The sequence below is a fragment of the Phoca vitulina genome, unplaced genomic scaffold (genome assembly GCF_004348235.1).
Source record: "Phoca vitulina isolate PV1807 unplaced genomic scaffold, GSC_HSeal_1.0 scaffold63, whole genome shotgun sequence".
Lineage (NCBI taxonomy): Eukaryota > Metazoa > Chordata > Mammalia > Carnivora > Phocidae > Phoca > Phoca vitulina.
In genome coordinates, this window is record NW_022589766.1 from 8,305,167 (window position 1) to 8,319,955 (window position 14,789).

Sequence of the window (14,789 nt, forward strand, 5' to 3'; positions counted from 1 at the left end):
ATCAAATTCTTCCCTTCCTTTGAATTCCTACATTCCTTTCTTGCCTGTGCTGTTGACATTGGCCGTGGTGATGGAATTTTCCAGTTTCATAGAAACTGTAGCAATTTTAAGGTTATGGCTGCTCAGTAAACTCTTTGTTTCTATTAAAGCCTGAGCCCTGGAGCTCTGGATGAAACAAACATTTTATAGGATGTAAGGTTTCTCTCTGAGTAGACACCACTGGTCAAAGCAGATCACCACTGGCATCCGTTAGTTAGCTGGAAAAGTCCTCTGCATTGCCGATTGATTTGGGTTGTTCTGACTTAGGTTGCTCATTTTGTAAAAAGCTGTAAGCAACTGAGGACAGCAGAAGGAGACCCTTGGGGGTGGGGATAAATCATAGTGCAAGATGACAATTTAAAGCAGTGAGACACTGGTAAGTGAAAAGAGCAGGTTACGAATCACTAAGTGAGTACAGGATGACCCCATTATTACTCGTTTCATCCCCACGGACCAAGTCTTGACTCTACTAGGATGGGCCAGGATAGCTGGGGTTCTGGGCAGCAACCAGAGGCCTGGAGCATGGCCCCGTTGTTCTAAATATGTATGCATGTGCACACACGTGTGTGCGCATGCATGCACAACTAGGAACATTTAACAGTGGTTCTCTGAGACTGAGAGGTTTATGAAAGATTTGTACTTTCTTAATTTTTGCTTGCCTGGTTTTTCCAATTTTTTTCAAATGAACATGTGTTATTTTGTAATAATAAGAAAAACAAGTTATTTAAAAGCATAAATAAAAACAGCAAGATCCTGGGCAAACACCATGTGTTTTGTCTGAATTCCAAATACCCCTACATGAAGGGCCAAGGTCTGGCTTGGCTGGTGGGAGGCCCAAAGAGCTGTGGGTGGTAGAGCGGATGCTTCTCCCAGGTGGCAGCAGGGGGACGTTCAAACTGAGGAGCCAACACATTCACACCGCTTTCAAGAAACCAAGTCCACAGCCATCAGATGGGTGGCTAGAGAGCTGACAAAACAAGAGACAGATGCGTATGTTAAAGCTGCACTCAGAGGCAGAAATGCAGGCACATTTGTTCGTTCATTTACCCATTGAGCACCCACTTTGGGCCAGTACTGCGCTGGGAATCAGGGAGTCGGGAGCAAGGGCAACCAGGGAGGACCCAGACAAGGACCTGCTGTTCAGGGCTTGCTGGCAGGGCTGAGATGTGGGTCAGGCAGCGTGGCTTCAAGATCCCTAAGAAGAGCTGTCATGCCGGGATCAGACTGGGGGCCAGAGGAACAGCTCTGCTGCAAGACAGAACTCTGGAACAGCAAGATGGAAGAGAAGCAGAGGGCAAGGTGTGTGGGAAGGGGCTTAGAGCTTCCATGATCTCAAAGTATGCCACGCTCCCCGTATGTCCCCGTGTTCACCAATCTGGAAGCTCTCCAAACCCCATCCTTTTGGGATTTTAGGGAGGCTTCATTACACAGGCATAATTGATTAAGTAATTGGCCAGTGGTGATAGAATTCAATCTCCAACTCCTCTCTCCTCCCCAGAGGTAGGGCAGGAGGGAAGGCTAGGACTGAAAATTCCAACCCCCTGAGCCTGTGGTTTGCTGCCCTGGCAACCAGCCCCCAGCCAAAGGTGACCTAGGAGCTGTCCAAAAATCACCTCACTAACATAACAAAAGATTGCTATCATCGCTTAGGAAATTCCAAGTGTTTTAGGAACTCTGTACCAGGGACAGGGAGGAAGACTGAAAATATATTTCTTATTATGAACCACAATATCACAGCAGGGAACATGGTTTTCTGGCCTGTAGTCCAATACTCTTTCCACTGTACTATCTCAAACTTGTTTGTTCTTTCACCCATTTATTTGTCCAACAAACACCTACTATGTGGGAGGCACTATGCTAAGTGTTGGGAATTTAGACACAAAGTCATTCACTCTTTCAACCGTCCCACTTTGGGCTTATCACTAGCCTATTGTAGACGTCTCCAGAAAATCAGGTACCGGCCCCCATAATTACACTCCAGTCTCTGACCTAGATCAATGATTCTCAATCTTGAATGCATTTAGAATTGCCTGGGGAGCTTTTAAAAAATACCAGGGCCCAGACCCCATCCCAAACCAATACAATTATAATCTCTGCTGTTTTAAAAGCTCCCCCAGGGTGGGGCGGGGGGAGGAGGGAGGGAGGGAGGAGGGAGGGAGAGGTTCTAATGTGTAGCCAAAGTTGAGAACCATGCTTCTTGAGAGTGAGCACAAAGCATGATCATCAGCTTCCTTGGGGGGAAGCAACAGAAGCTGCCAAGCACCTAATTCTAACAGGACTGTTCTGAATGCCAGTCTTGAGCTACCTGAGCTCAGAGCTTCCTCTTTTGTCATCAGACGCTCTCGGAGGGGTGGACATTGAGTTGAGTGTAGCGAGTCATGACTCTACTAGGATGGGCCAGGATAGCTGGGGTTCTGGGCAGCAACCAGAGGCCTGGAGCATGGCCTCAGCCTTATGCTGCAGAGAACTTGCTCTGAGTAAAGGGCTTTGCTTAGCTCTCTGTCACCATTACTATCTGCAGGGTTTTTATGATGCAAGCAGAGGTAGATGGGTAGGAGAGGGAACTGAGAAGAACTAGACAGGACATACGATTATCTTATTCACGCTCAGGCTTCAACTGGCTAGGAAATTGACTCTGAGAGAGGGGAAATGACTTGAAACAATTAGAGCGCAATGCAAAACAGGACATGATTCAGTGCCAAAACATGGCTGCTGGCCAGAACTGCCTACTCTCAGTGCTTTTGAGGAGTAATGGTTCACCATGGGTCGCAGTGTACTAGCACTTTCTTTCTGGGTTGATTGACATTCACATTTTTGTCTCCCCAGAGGCATTTAGCTGGAACAAATTCATAAGCTAAATTAGATAAAGGCAGACAGAAGAAAAAGAAGGGAAGAGAAAACAACTTCTATCTGCTAAGCATCTCTTTGCAACAGCTCCACAGCCAGAAACTACTTATTACTCTCATGTAACAGATGGGGAAACTGAGGCTCAAAGAAGTTAAACTCATTTGCCTCAAATCGTAGGGTTGACAAGTGGCAGCGCAACTCAGTCACCATGTCTGGCTCTCTACTGTATTTACCATGAAACCAGGACTATCTGTATTAAATGCATTACATGTTAGTAGCTTGTCTGCTGGTCTGTGAACTGGACAGTGCTTCCCAGTGGTAAACTGAGGACTGCAGATCTCCTATTCTCTCCCCTCTTCTCTTTCCCATCACTCTTTTCATTTATTTATTCCTATTTCCCTACATTGATGGATATGACCAACATAAGGGGAATATGATCATCTGACATGCATGGCCTTGGATGGAAATGGTAGATACAGAGATTAAGGAAATGGATCCAAGGTGAAATCTACAACCTGAATCTGAAGCCCACGACAGGTGCCATCAAGGGTGGGGCGGCCCAGGGTATATAGTGTCCCATGAAGAATTCCAGGGGAAAATGGAAACGTAGGTCTTTTTTTCAAAACAGTTTCATTTATCTAGGAATTGAGGATACTGTGTCCTAAACACATAAATACATAACTGATGGAAAGTTGTACATTTTCTTCTTTTGAGGAAACCTTGGAAACAGGTTTGAGTATCTTGGCTGTGGTGTTTCATCCCCATGGACCAAGCATGGAGGGCTTTGTGACCTTGGCACAGCAAGCATTACTCATGCCATTGTTTTTTTATGACCCAGGCACCTTCTACATGCTTGCTGCCTCTTACTTGTTCATGGGAATTATCTCTCATTACCAGGCAACAAAAAGAACCAGTCTACATTTCTGAGAGATTCAAATAACACCCTACATCCGATCCTGGGCATTGGTTTGCATTTTAGAGTCTGGGGGATTTGTGGCTGAGAGTCCCTGAAGATAAGGCCTATTTACCATCCTGTTGGCTCCATTTGGCATTTTTTTTCTCAGATGCCTTTCTCTCTCTCATAAAGAAAACATCAACTTTCAGGTTCTTTGACATAGAACATGGGCCAGGATACTCAGAAACTCTGACCAGTCAGTAAGCCTAAACGGAGAAAGGGAAGGAAGTGACCATTTATCGAGCAAGTACCATGTACTCATAGCCCTAAAGGGCAAACATTATCGTACCAAACATACAGAAGAGAGGATAAAGGAAGCGATGCTCTCTCACAGGCATGGGGTTTGACATCAGATGGACTGGGGATGCATCTTGGCTACATGACTGTCTAGCTCCTACACTTGGCCAAAGCCTCTGAGGTTTGCTTTTTTTTTTTCACATTTAATGTTTAAATAGCTTTATTGAGAGATAATGGACGGAGAGCATATCGCACATACTTTTTTAAAGCATACAATTTGATAAGTTTTGACATATGTGTATACCCATGAAACCATCACCCAATCCTGATGACCACAAACATCTCCCCCAAAAGTTTTCTCCTGCTCCTTTGTAGGCCCTCTCTTCTGTTCCTCTCCACCCCTGTCTCCAGCAACCCCTGAATTGCTTTCTGCCTGAGTGGGGGAGGCAGAAATAATGGCCCCATCAAAGACAAAGATGCCCAGGTCCTAAACCCCTAAGTGTGAATACGTTACCTTATATGGTGAAGGGACTTTGCAGGTGAGGTCTTCCTGGGCCCAGTGCAATCACAAGCGTCCTTATAAGGGAAAAAGGGAGGGAGGAGGGGGGTCAGGTCAAAGAAGGGGAAGTGATGAAGGAAGCAGGGTTGGAGTCAGTGAGAGATTTGAAGATGCTTCACTGCTGGCTTTGAAGAAGGAGGAAGCAGCCGCAAGCCAAGGAGTGCAAGTGACCGTTAGAAGCTGGAAAAGGTAAGGAGATGAATTCTCCCCTAGACCTTCCAGAATGATGCAGTCCTTGCAGCATGCAGGAATGCTGACACTATGATTTCAGCTCAGTGAAATTCAGTGTGTAGGCTGAATAATTGCCCTCAAAACTATGCAGTCCTAATTTCTGTAACCTATACAGAAGGTTGCCTTAGATAGCAAAAGGGATTTTGCAATTATAATTAAATGACAAATTTTGACATGGGAGGATTATCCAGGATTATTTGGGTGGGCCTTAAATGTAATCACAAGTGTTCTTATAAGAGGGAGGCAGGGGTGAAGGGGAGTGGGGGTACAGTTATGGAATGCATAAGTCATGGCAATGAGAGGCACAGCACAGGGGATATAGTCAATGTAACAGCGTTATATGGTGACAGACGGCAGCTACGCTCGTGGTGAGCACAGTATAACGTATAAACTTGTGGACTCACCATGTTGTAACTGACTAATGTAACATTGTGTGTCAATTACACTTCGATTAAAAAGAAGAAAAGTAAAAGGGAGGCAGAGGGACATTTTACTATGTTTCCATAGTAACAGGAGAAGGTGATGAGATGTGGAGAGCAGAGACCAGTGAGTGATATGTTTGAAGATGGAAGACAGGGCCACACACCCAATAGTGCGGCCATACACCCAATAGTGCGGATGGCCGCTTGAAACTGAAACAGGCCGGGAAGTGGGCTCTCCCTTCAGAGCCTCCAGAAGGGACCAGCACTGCCAACACCTTGACATTAGCCCAGTGAAACTGATTTTGGACTTCTGACCTCTACACCTGTAAGAGAATAAATCCCTGCTGTTTTAAGCCACCACGTGTGTGATAATTTGTTACAGCAACAGTAGCAAACTTATACACTGAGTCTCATTTTTACATCTGTAAAATGAGAACAATATATCATTTCTGGGGTTATAGTAAAATTAAATAATTTAGTTTGTAGCAGATGGTGTTCTTTTCCTATAATGCCCCTTGTGTCTTTTTCCACAAGGCTGAAAGCATGTGGTCCTTGACCTACCTTAAATTATACTTCCCAGCAGTGGCAACATTAGCGGGGAAAGATGGATCTGTCTTGTAGGAGCTCTGGTGGGAAGACCATGGGGAATATGTGTCTATTCTAGGGAAGGACAGTAAGATGTGACCAACTGCAGTCCAGGAACAATAACCCTACAGAGCTGGTCCCCGGATAGAAAGGGCAATAGGTAGGAAACCACCAAGGGGAGTAGATTATGGAGAAGGGTTTTGTTTCTCTCAGATAAATGAATAAGTAACATCTTAAAAAAACTCATTAAAAATGTACCTTTTATTATTATTCGGGTAAGGTGAGATCAACACATAAGACTGCCATTGAAAAAACTGTTATTCATAGTTCCCAAGAGGAGGAGACACTGCCCAGCCCAGAGGCCATATGGGAAAGTACCAGGTTCAGTCAGGAGGTGAAGCAGCGGGAAGAAAACGTGGGCAAAGGCTTTACTGTGGTTTCCATGGGAAGGGACAGGCAAGGCAGAGTAAGCAGGCTTAGGATTGGTTAGTTTGAGTAATTGGAGCAGGCTCTGGGGTAGAGGGGATGTCCCAAGTTGTCTGGTACTGGCCCTTGGGGTGATTAGGGCAGGGAAATTAGCCTGGAGTAGAAGAGCCAGAGAGAAGAGATGGGGGGAGGGGGGGTCTGTGCTCTGGATTGGTTAGTGTACATATGAAAGGCAGGCTCCCAGGCAAGTTGTTTGCTTTCTCTAGGAATGAGGCCCCAGATACCAGAGCAGCAAGAATAAGAAATTAAGAAAATATAGTTAGTACAGTTTTCTGGATGGCCATCCCAGACAGATTATGTAGATGTCAGGGTGATTCAATGAAGGTTATAAATAGATGCTGAAGGAATTGGAGTTGGGCCTTAAAGTTCATTACCGTTTAGAGAAACAGTGGGGAAGGGGTAACAGACATTTCTTATTGCGGGGCAGCATAAGCAGCTTCTCAGAGAGGGACAGTTGGGCTGAGGGATTCACTGGCAGCATAGGATGTGATAAACAGTGTTGGTTGGTTACTAAATTTCTATTCCCAACTCTCCTTTCTTTTGTCACCTCCCCCTATAGATTCTGGAAAGTCAGATGCTTGCTTTCCCACACTTCTTACAGATAGAGGTGGCCACGTGACTAAGTTCTGGCCAATGGGACAATCAGGGACATTTGTGGGGAAGTTTCTGGAGAGGATTTTTCTTCCTGGATAAAAAGATAAAGCCTCATAAGAAGAACACCTTTTACTCTGTTTACTGTTTCCTGCCTTTGATGACTGGAGTTGTGGCAACCATTTTGTGGCTATGAGGCAACAAGTGTGAACATTTAAAACCAACATGCTAAGGAAGGCAAAGGAGAAGGATGGTAAGAACCAGGGTCCTTGCTGTCCTCCTTGAGTTATAAAACCAATTCTAAGACTGCCTACATCTATCCTTTGAGTAATTAATAATAAATACCCATGTGGTTTAAGCCATTGTAAATTGAATTTGCTGTCACTTATCGCTGAAAGCATTTCTTACTGATACCGGAGGGTTTGTGTTAAAAAGCAGGAGGACAAATGTTTATGTTTGTTGGATGAGAGATTCATCACCAGCATTCTAAATTTACTTTCTGGCATTTTAATCTTTTTAGCCCAAGTGAAATTTTGGTCCATTGATGTATCACATAGGATATTGGCAAGAAACAAATGGAATGTTCAGAAGGGATGATTGGAGAGAGTTAAAGGCATTACTATAAAGGTGGAATTAAGGGAGATTAATAGAGGATGATGAAGCACCCCAGGGCTAGCTTTGATAAATTAGGCAGGCCACACATCCTGAAGGGATAGGGGGAGGGAATGGGTCACAGGACTTAGGGAGAGCTGAGCTGTAGGAGAGGAGCTATGGCCTTAGGTGGAGTATAAAGCCATTGTCAGCCCACAGCCCCACAGGGAGGGAGCCCAGGGAACCAAAGGCTTGATTTTTTTCTCAGTCCACCCTGCAGACTCCTGTCGGTACCTCTCATTAGCTGAACTCCACCAGAGACAAAGGGCCATGGAGCCAGGAGATGCAAGCAGGACAAGTCAGCAAAAAGTGTATGTGTGTGCGGTAGGGGGATACACACACACACACACACACACACACCTTTTAGAGCTAGAGGAGCAAAAAGAGAACAATTAGAATTAGATTCCACCACTGGTTTGTGTTACCACCAACGTATCGCATCTTCCCAGCCACTCATTCCAGCACTGAGACTCCTGAACTCCCTAAGACACAGTGCCTTCTCAGGACATCAGAACCTTTGCTTTCAAATACCTTTTGAATTCCAGAATATCGCCGGGTAACTAAGAGTATGCTAAGTCTCAGTCACAGGGATTTTTGCAAACGGGGAAACCGAGCTGTAGGAAATGGGTAGCTCTCAGGCGCCTGCTAGGTACTGTGGCCTCTGCCCGCATTGGGCTGTGTGTTCCTTCCACTTGTTGCCACTGAGGAGAGTTATTCCAGTTTTACTGGCTGAAGCTTCCTTGCCTCTTTCTGAGATCTGTGACTGAGTACATATTCTACCTCATTACTATCCCATTTTGAAGTGGAGGAAGCAATTACGTGGGCATAGAGAGTGCCCCCAAAATAAAAGTACAATAAGAACGAGGACTTGGGATTTCCTGTTTGTCATAGTGTTTCCCTGAGCATTGCAGAGAGTGCCCTATTAAATGTGACTATCAAATCAATGGCTCATGGGCTTGAGTAATTCATCAGCTGTGATACTCTCATGTAGGCTTCGGGAAGGATTCCGAAACTTGGGGAAAACTAACCTTCTGGGCAGTACAGTAGCTTCATAGCATGTCCTAATCTTCTAGGCACATTAAAGGGACTTTTAGTTTTTCCCTTCCCAAATTAAAATGGTAATACATGCAGCTGGCTAAAATTCAGACAGTACAAAAGGCAATACATTGATGTGTCAGTTCAGCGGTGCTCAAGCCTTCTTCCCAGCGGCAACTACTGCGATGGGTTCCCTGATATTCTAGACATGTGTGATCATATGTGTATTCTTTTAGAAAGCTACCATTGGGGGGTCTGGGTGGCTCAGTCAGTTGAGTATTGACTCTTGATCTCAGGGTTGTGAGTTCAAGCCCCGCATTGGGCTCCACATTGAGCATGAAGCCTACATAAAATAAAAGAAAAGAAAAGAAAAGAAAAGAAAAGAAAAGGCTAACACTGATTTAGCTTTTATGTTGTATCTGTAGTGAATTCTGTTGGTGCCCATCCCAGATGAGTCACCCATCCCCCTGCTGTTGTGAGCATTGATTCCTAATGGCTCACAGCTTCCCCGTTTCTGCAAGGATTCCCCTCGGCCAAGTAGGAACCACCTTGCCCAGCTGGTTATGCACCCCCCACCCTCAGGCAACCTGTAGTCAATCACTGCCTGATATAGGAATATATGTGGCTAGCCCCCTTGTCTCAAGGTTGAATAACCTTGTGGTATAATTTATGCTCCAGAGTACCACACACACATACAAAAAGGCAACTATTTGAAGTGATAGATGTATCAACTAACCCTATTGTGGTAAGCATTTCATAATATATGTGTGTATCAGATCATCATGTACATCCTAAATTTACACAACATTACATGTCAATTATATATCAATGAAACTGGGGAAAAGAGGAACCTTGAGATTTAGGGTTCGGATATCTGAGTAGACACACTTGAGAACCTTGAACCCTCAGATTCCCTGAACTATCTATACCTGCAGAAGTGGGCCTCTCTGCCTTTTGGAATGTAGAAGCTCACCTCACTTAAAATGGGTCAAATCTCACCCTGATCTGATGGGGAAGGTTCTGGGACTATAAAGGAGAGAAAAGATTATATGCCACAGGGGCTGAAGGACCTAGCTCATGATAGGGGGGATTATGCCTAGGTGTGGGATCATGGGTGTACTGGATTAAGGGAGGTGGACTATAAAGCTGGTTTAGGGGAATTTGCTAAGAAGAGGCACATTCCCATGACAGTATTTAATATGGTGGCAAGAGCTCTTGGAACCAGTTCTAATACACTGCTGGGCTGATTCTTGTAAACTGGGGAAAGTAACGACCACATCAAATAAAGTAGAGATGCCAGAACTGTCATGGTGGAAGGCAGACATAGGAATCAAAAAGCTTTGAGAAGTAAGTGTGCTAAAATACATTGACCAAATAAGACCAGAAAACCTTTCAGCTATGTTCTTCAGGAGGGCCTGGATGGCTATTAAGGTCAAATGCTTATGCTTGAGGCCAAATAGCAAATGCTCCAGAGGGGGCACCAGCATCATTGAGAAGCTCAGTGGTGTTTGAATTCTGTAGACCAGGGCTGATTGTGGAAGATGCTGTTATAGAATAGGATCCCCCAGTACAATGGAGATAACAGGATCCTAGAATAGCAGAGACCCCTGTGGCAGCCAGGGAGACTGAGCTGATCTTATGGAGATGAGTAAGAGAACACAGTATTTCTTTTTTAAGATTTTATTTATTTATTTGACAGAGAGAGAGACAGACAGAGAGAGAGCACAAGCAGGGGCGGGGGGTGGTGCAGCAGAGGAAGAGGGAGAAGCAGGCTCTCCGCTGAGCAGGGAGCCCAATGTGGGGCTCAGTCCCAGGACCCTGGGGTCATGAGCTGAGCTGAAGGCAGATGCTTAACCGCTGAGCCATCCAGCCCCAAGAACACAGTATTTCTAAGGACAAGAAGTAGATGAGTAGCAAGAAAGGGTACTGCTCAATATATAATCAGAAAAGATTAAGAAAACATGAGTGGATGGCTGGAGTCAATCTCACTGCAATGACAAGTCATGATCTCTTGTCTGGTTTCAAGAACTAAGCCTGTTGTCAGACCTAGAGCACATGGACTGAAGGGGAGGCTGGGTGTCCATGAGGAAGGACCTAGAACAGCACAGCAAGTGTATTCACATGTCTTCAGTCCTTCTCCAAAGTGATTTATGCTTATTCCCTGGATAACCACTGACTGGGGAAAGAGGAATACCCTGAACTTTTGAGAGATGTTGGATTCAGGGTCCAAGTTGATGGGTATACCCAGGGGTCCAAAGCACCATCATGGGCCCCCCGTTAAAGTCGGGGCATATTGGAGTCAGATAATAAATGAAGTCTCTTCTCAGGTCTGTCTCACAGTGGGTCCACTGGGTCCACTTACCAACCTGGTGATCATTTCCCTGATTTCTGAATGTATAATTGGAATGGACATATTTAGCAGCTGACAGAACCCTCGTATTGGTTTTTAACCCATCGCATAGGAGCTATTGTAGCTGGAAAAGCCAAACAGAGCCCCTGGTACTGCTCCCCATCCCAGGAAAAAGAAAATAAACAAAAATGGTATCACATTCAGGGGAAAATGACATTCATATGAGACAGACAATATTATACTTTAAAAAAAAAGATTTTATTTATTTATTTGAGGTGGGGGCTGAGGGAGAGGGAGAAGCAGACTCCCCACTGAGCAGGGAGCCTGGTCGAGCAGGGAGCCTGGTACAGGGCTCCATCCCAGGATCATGACCTGAGCCAAAGCCAGATGCTCAACCGACTGAGCCCCCCAGGCATCCCTAATATTACACTTTTATTATCTTGCTCTAGAGCTCTGTTCATTTTCCTGTTTTCTGTCATATTATATTCCAAAGAGACCTGGACCATCTGGCCATTCTACACATTACCTCATTGTTCTAGCATATTGAAATATCATGCTAGTCAAATCTAATGAGCAGATATGCAAGTATTTTGGATGCCTTGATGAGGCACATACATTCCAGAGAGTGGATAAACCCGAGAAAAATTCAGAAGCCTGTTATATTGATGAAAAATTTAAATAACAGTTATTATTTAAAAAAACACTTTTTGACATAACTTTAGACTTATAGGACAGATGCAAAGGGAGAACTGAAACTTCTCTATGCCTTTAGCCCAGCTTGTCCTCACATTAATATCTTACATCAGTGTAGAACATATATAAAGACAAAGAAAATAATTTTGACACAATGCTATTATCTGAAGTACAGACCTTATCTGGATAGTGAAGTGGTCCACTGGTCTGGGGCACCTCAGGACATTTCCTCCAAAGTCAAGGACAACTTACTGCACCTTGTATCTTCTGCCACTAAGAAAGATTGTGGAAGGTGGCTCATTTTAAGTAGGGCTCAGATCAAGAAAGGATGCCGCAGAATGTCCAGCCCATGGTACAAGCAGCCCCATCACTTGGGCCGTACCACCTGACACATCTCATGAAACCAGAGGCATCTGCTGTAGGGTTAAGACCATGTGGAGCCTCTGGCAAGTCCCAAAACCGGAGTCACGGTGCAGCAACCCCCTAGGGTTCTAGAGCATGGCCATGCCAACTGCGGGAGAGAGCCACGTGTATTTATTTATTTTTTATTTAATTAATTTATTTATTTTTTAAAAGATTTTATTTATTTATTTGACAGAGAGAGACACAGCGAGAGAGGGAACACAAGCAGGGGGAGTGGGAGAGGGAGAAGCAGGCTTCCCGCGGAGCAGGGAGCCCGATGTGGGACTCGATCTCAGGACCCTGGGATCATGACCAGAGCCGAAGGTGGACGCTTCAATGACTGAGCCACCCAGGTGCCCCCAAGAGCCACGTATATTTAGAAAGCATCTCCTGGCATGTTACTGAGCCCTGACTATCTGAGCATCTGACCATGGGGCAAATGACTATGCAACTCCAACTGTCCATTATGAATTGGGCAATATCAGATCCACCAGCTCTTAAGTGGGGGCCTAGCAGCAGTCTTTTAAAATGGAAACAGTACATCCAAAATTGAATATGAGCAGGCCCAGAGGACACACGTGAGCTGCATGAACAGATGGCCCAGATCCTCATTTCTCCTACTAATGTTGCACCACGGCCTCTTCCTTCATCCCTGGGAAGTTCCCTTGACCAGATGACAGAGGAGGAAAACCCTGAGTGATTGAAGGTTGATAGGCTTGGTCTGCAGATGCAAGAGGAAAATGGACTGTTACTTCCCTGCAGACCTACTCAGGGTGAGAGTAATCTTCCCAATGGGCACAGTTGAGGCCCGTGTTCCTGGTCATTTATGTTGTGGGGGAGAGAACTGGCTCAAGAGGAGGATGTACAGGGACAAAGGCTTAGCTGGCTGGTCAGGGGCCTGGAACGAGCAAGCTTGAAAGACTGGGGTGGACCCCTAAGGTAGTCAGGGCAAATTGTGAGGACCTTTGAATCATATGCTAATGATCCCCAAAGAACGTTCAGTATAGCTGGGCAGAAGAGTTAGAAACAGGGGCGTCAGTGTTGGAGAGACCTGGGCTCCAATCCTCAACTCTACCCCCACTGGCTGTGAGCCCCTGGGCAGGGGGCTTAACCCTCCTGAGTTTCATCATCCCCACCCATCAAAAGGATGTTTTTGTTACAGGATTTCTTTTCCTTCAGTGCCCTCGTTTCTTGGTCACACTGCATCGAAGAATAAAGAGGAAGACCAGACAGAATGGTGGGCAGCAAAGCAAGGTTTATTGAGTGATAGTAAAGCAAGGTTTATTGAGCGATTGTACAAAGATCCCAAAGAGGGAGGGGACCTGAGAGGGTTTCTGATTTGGTGTTTAGATCTAGGGGTTTTTATGGGCTTGTTGGCAGGCTGTTTTAATCTGATTAACCCTCCCTGTGCCTGTCACCCAATTAGGTTTTTGTCATCTACCTATCATGGGGGAAAGGGTGGAAGGCTCCTTCCAGGTGATGTAAAATCCTTTTAAGGGTGGTTTCCTCTTAGGGTGGGGGGCTTGTCCCTGCCTGCCTTTCTTCCAACTATCCTTCATCATTTTAAGAATTAAATGATGTGCATGAAGGGCACACTGAGAATACTCAATAAGGGCGATAATTGTTACTATTTCATTCAATATGCTCAACAATCCTAAGAAATAAGCACCAATAGCCAAGTTTATCAGGTAAGAAACCGGCCCAAGGAATTTAAATGACTAACCAAATTTTCAGTTTACCAAGTGTCAGAAATGGAATTTAAATTAAGATTTCTTGGGGCACCTGGGTGGCTAAGCCTCTACCTTCGGCTCAGGTCATGATCTCAGGGTCCTGGGATCAAGCCCGGCATCAGGCTCCCTGCTGAGCAGGGAGCCTGCTTCTCCCTCTGCCTGCCGCTCCCCCTGCTTGTTCCCTCTCTCTCTCTGACAAATAAATAAAATAAAATCTTTTAAAAAAATGAAAAAAAAAAGTAAGATTTCTTTGGCTTCCAAGCCCATGGGTGGCTTTAACACTCTGTGCTGGAGGAATTGCACTTAGAAGTGAGATACAAGACAAGAGCTTGCTATTGGATGAATTCTCTCTTTCCTTTATGACAATTCTAAAGCAAAAGATTATTCTCCCTATTTTACAGATGAACACCCCTGTAGTCAGAGAGATTGCATGACCTGACTAAGGCCATGTAACTTGTAAAGGGAAGAAGCCAGTATTTGAGCTTTCTCTGTACTACTTACATGTTCTTTTACTGGGGGCAGGATTGGTGATGAGATTCATTTTAGGAAAACTCTATGGGGAGAAACTAAGAAAACTATAATTCCATCAGGGCTTGGAGTTCAAGAACAGTTTTAGCCTAGTGGACCTCCTTCCTAGTGCAAAGGACCTTCTTTACCAAGAGTAATAAGTTATTAATAGGGCTATAGCCTGAAGTAGAACAGAAGTGTCCTCTATACAATTTGAACTCTCTTCTTCCTTGGTATTTACCTAACTTGTAAAGTTTATGACCAGTGATGCCTAACTGTATTAAAAGTTCATGTGTTTTCATGAAAAAGTGTTCAATATCGCTCGGCATCAGGGAAATCCAAATCAAAACCTCAATGAGATACCACCTCACACCAGTCAGAATGGCTAAAATTAACAAGTCAGGAAACGGCAGATGTTGGCAGGGATGCGGAGAAAGGGGAACCCTCCTACACTGTTGGTGGGAATGCA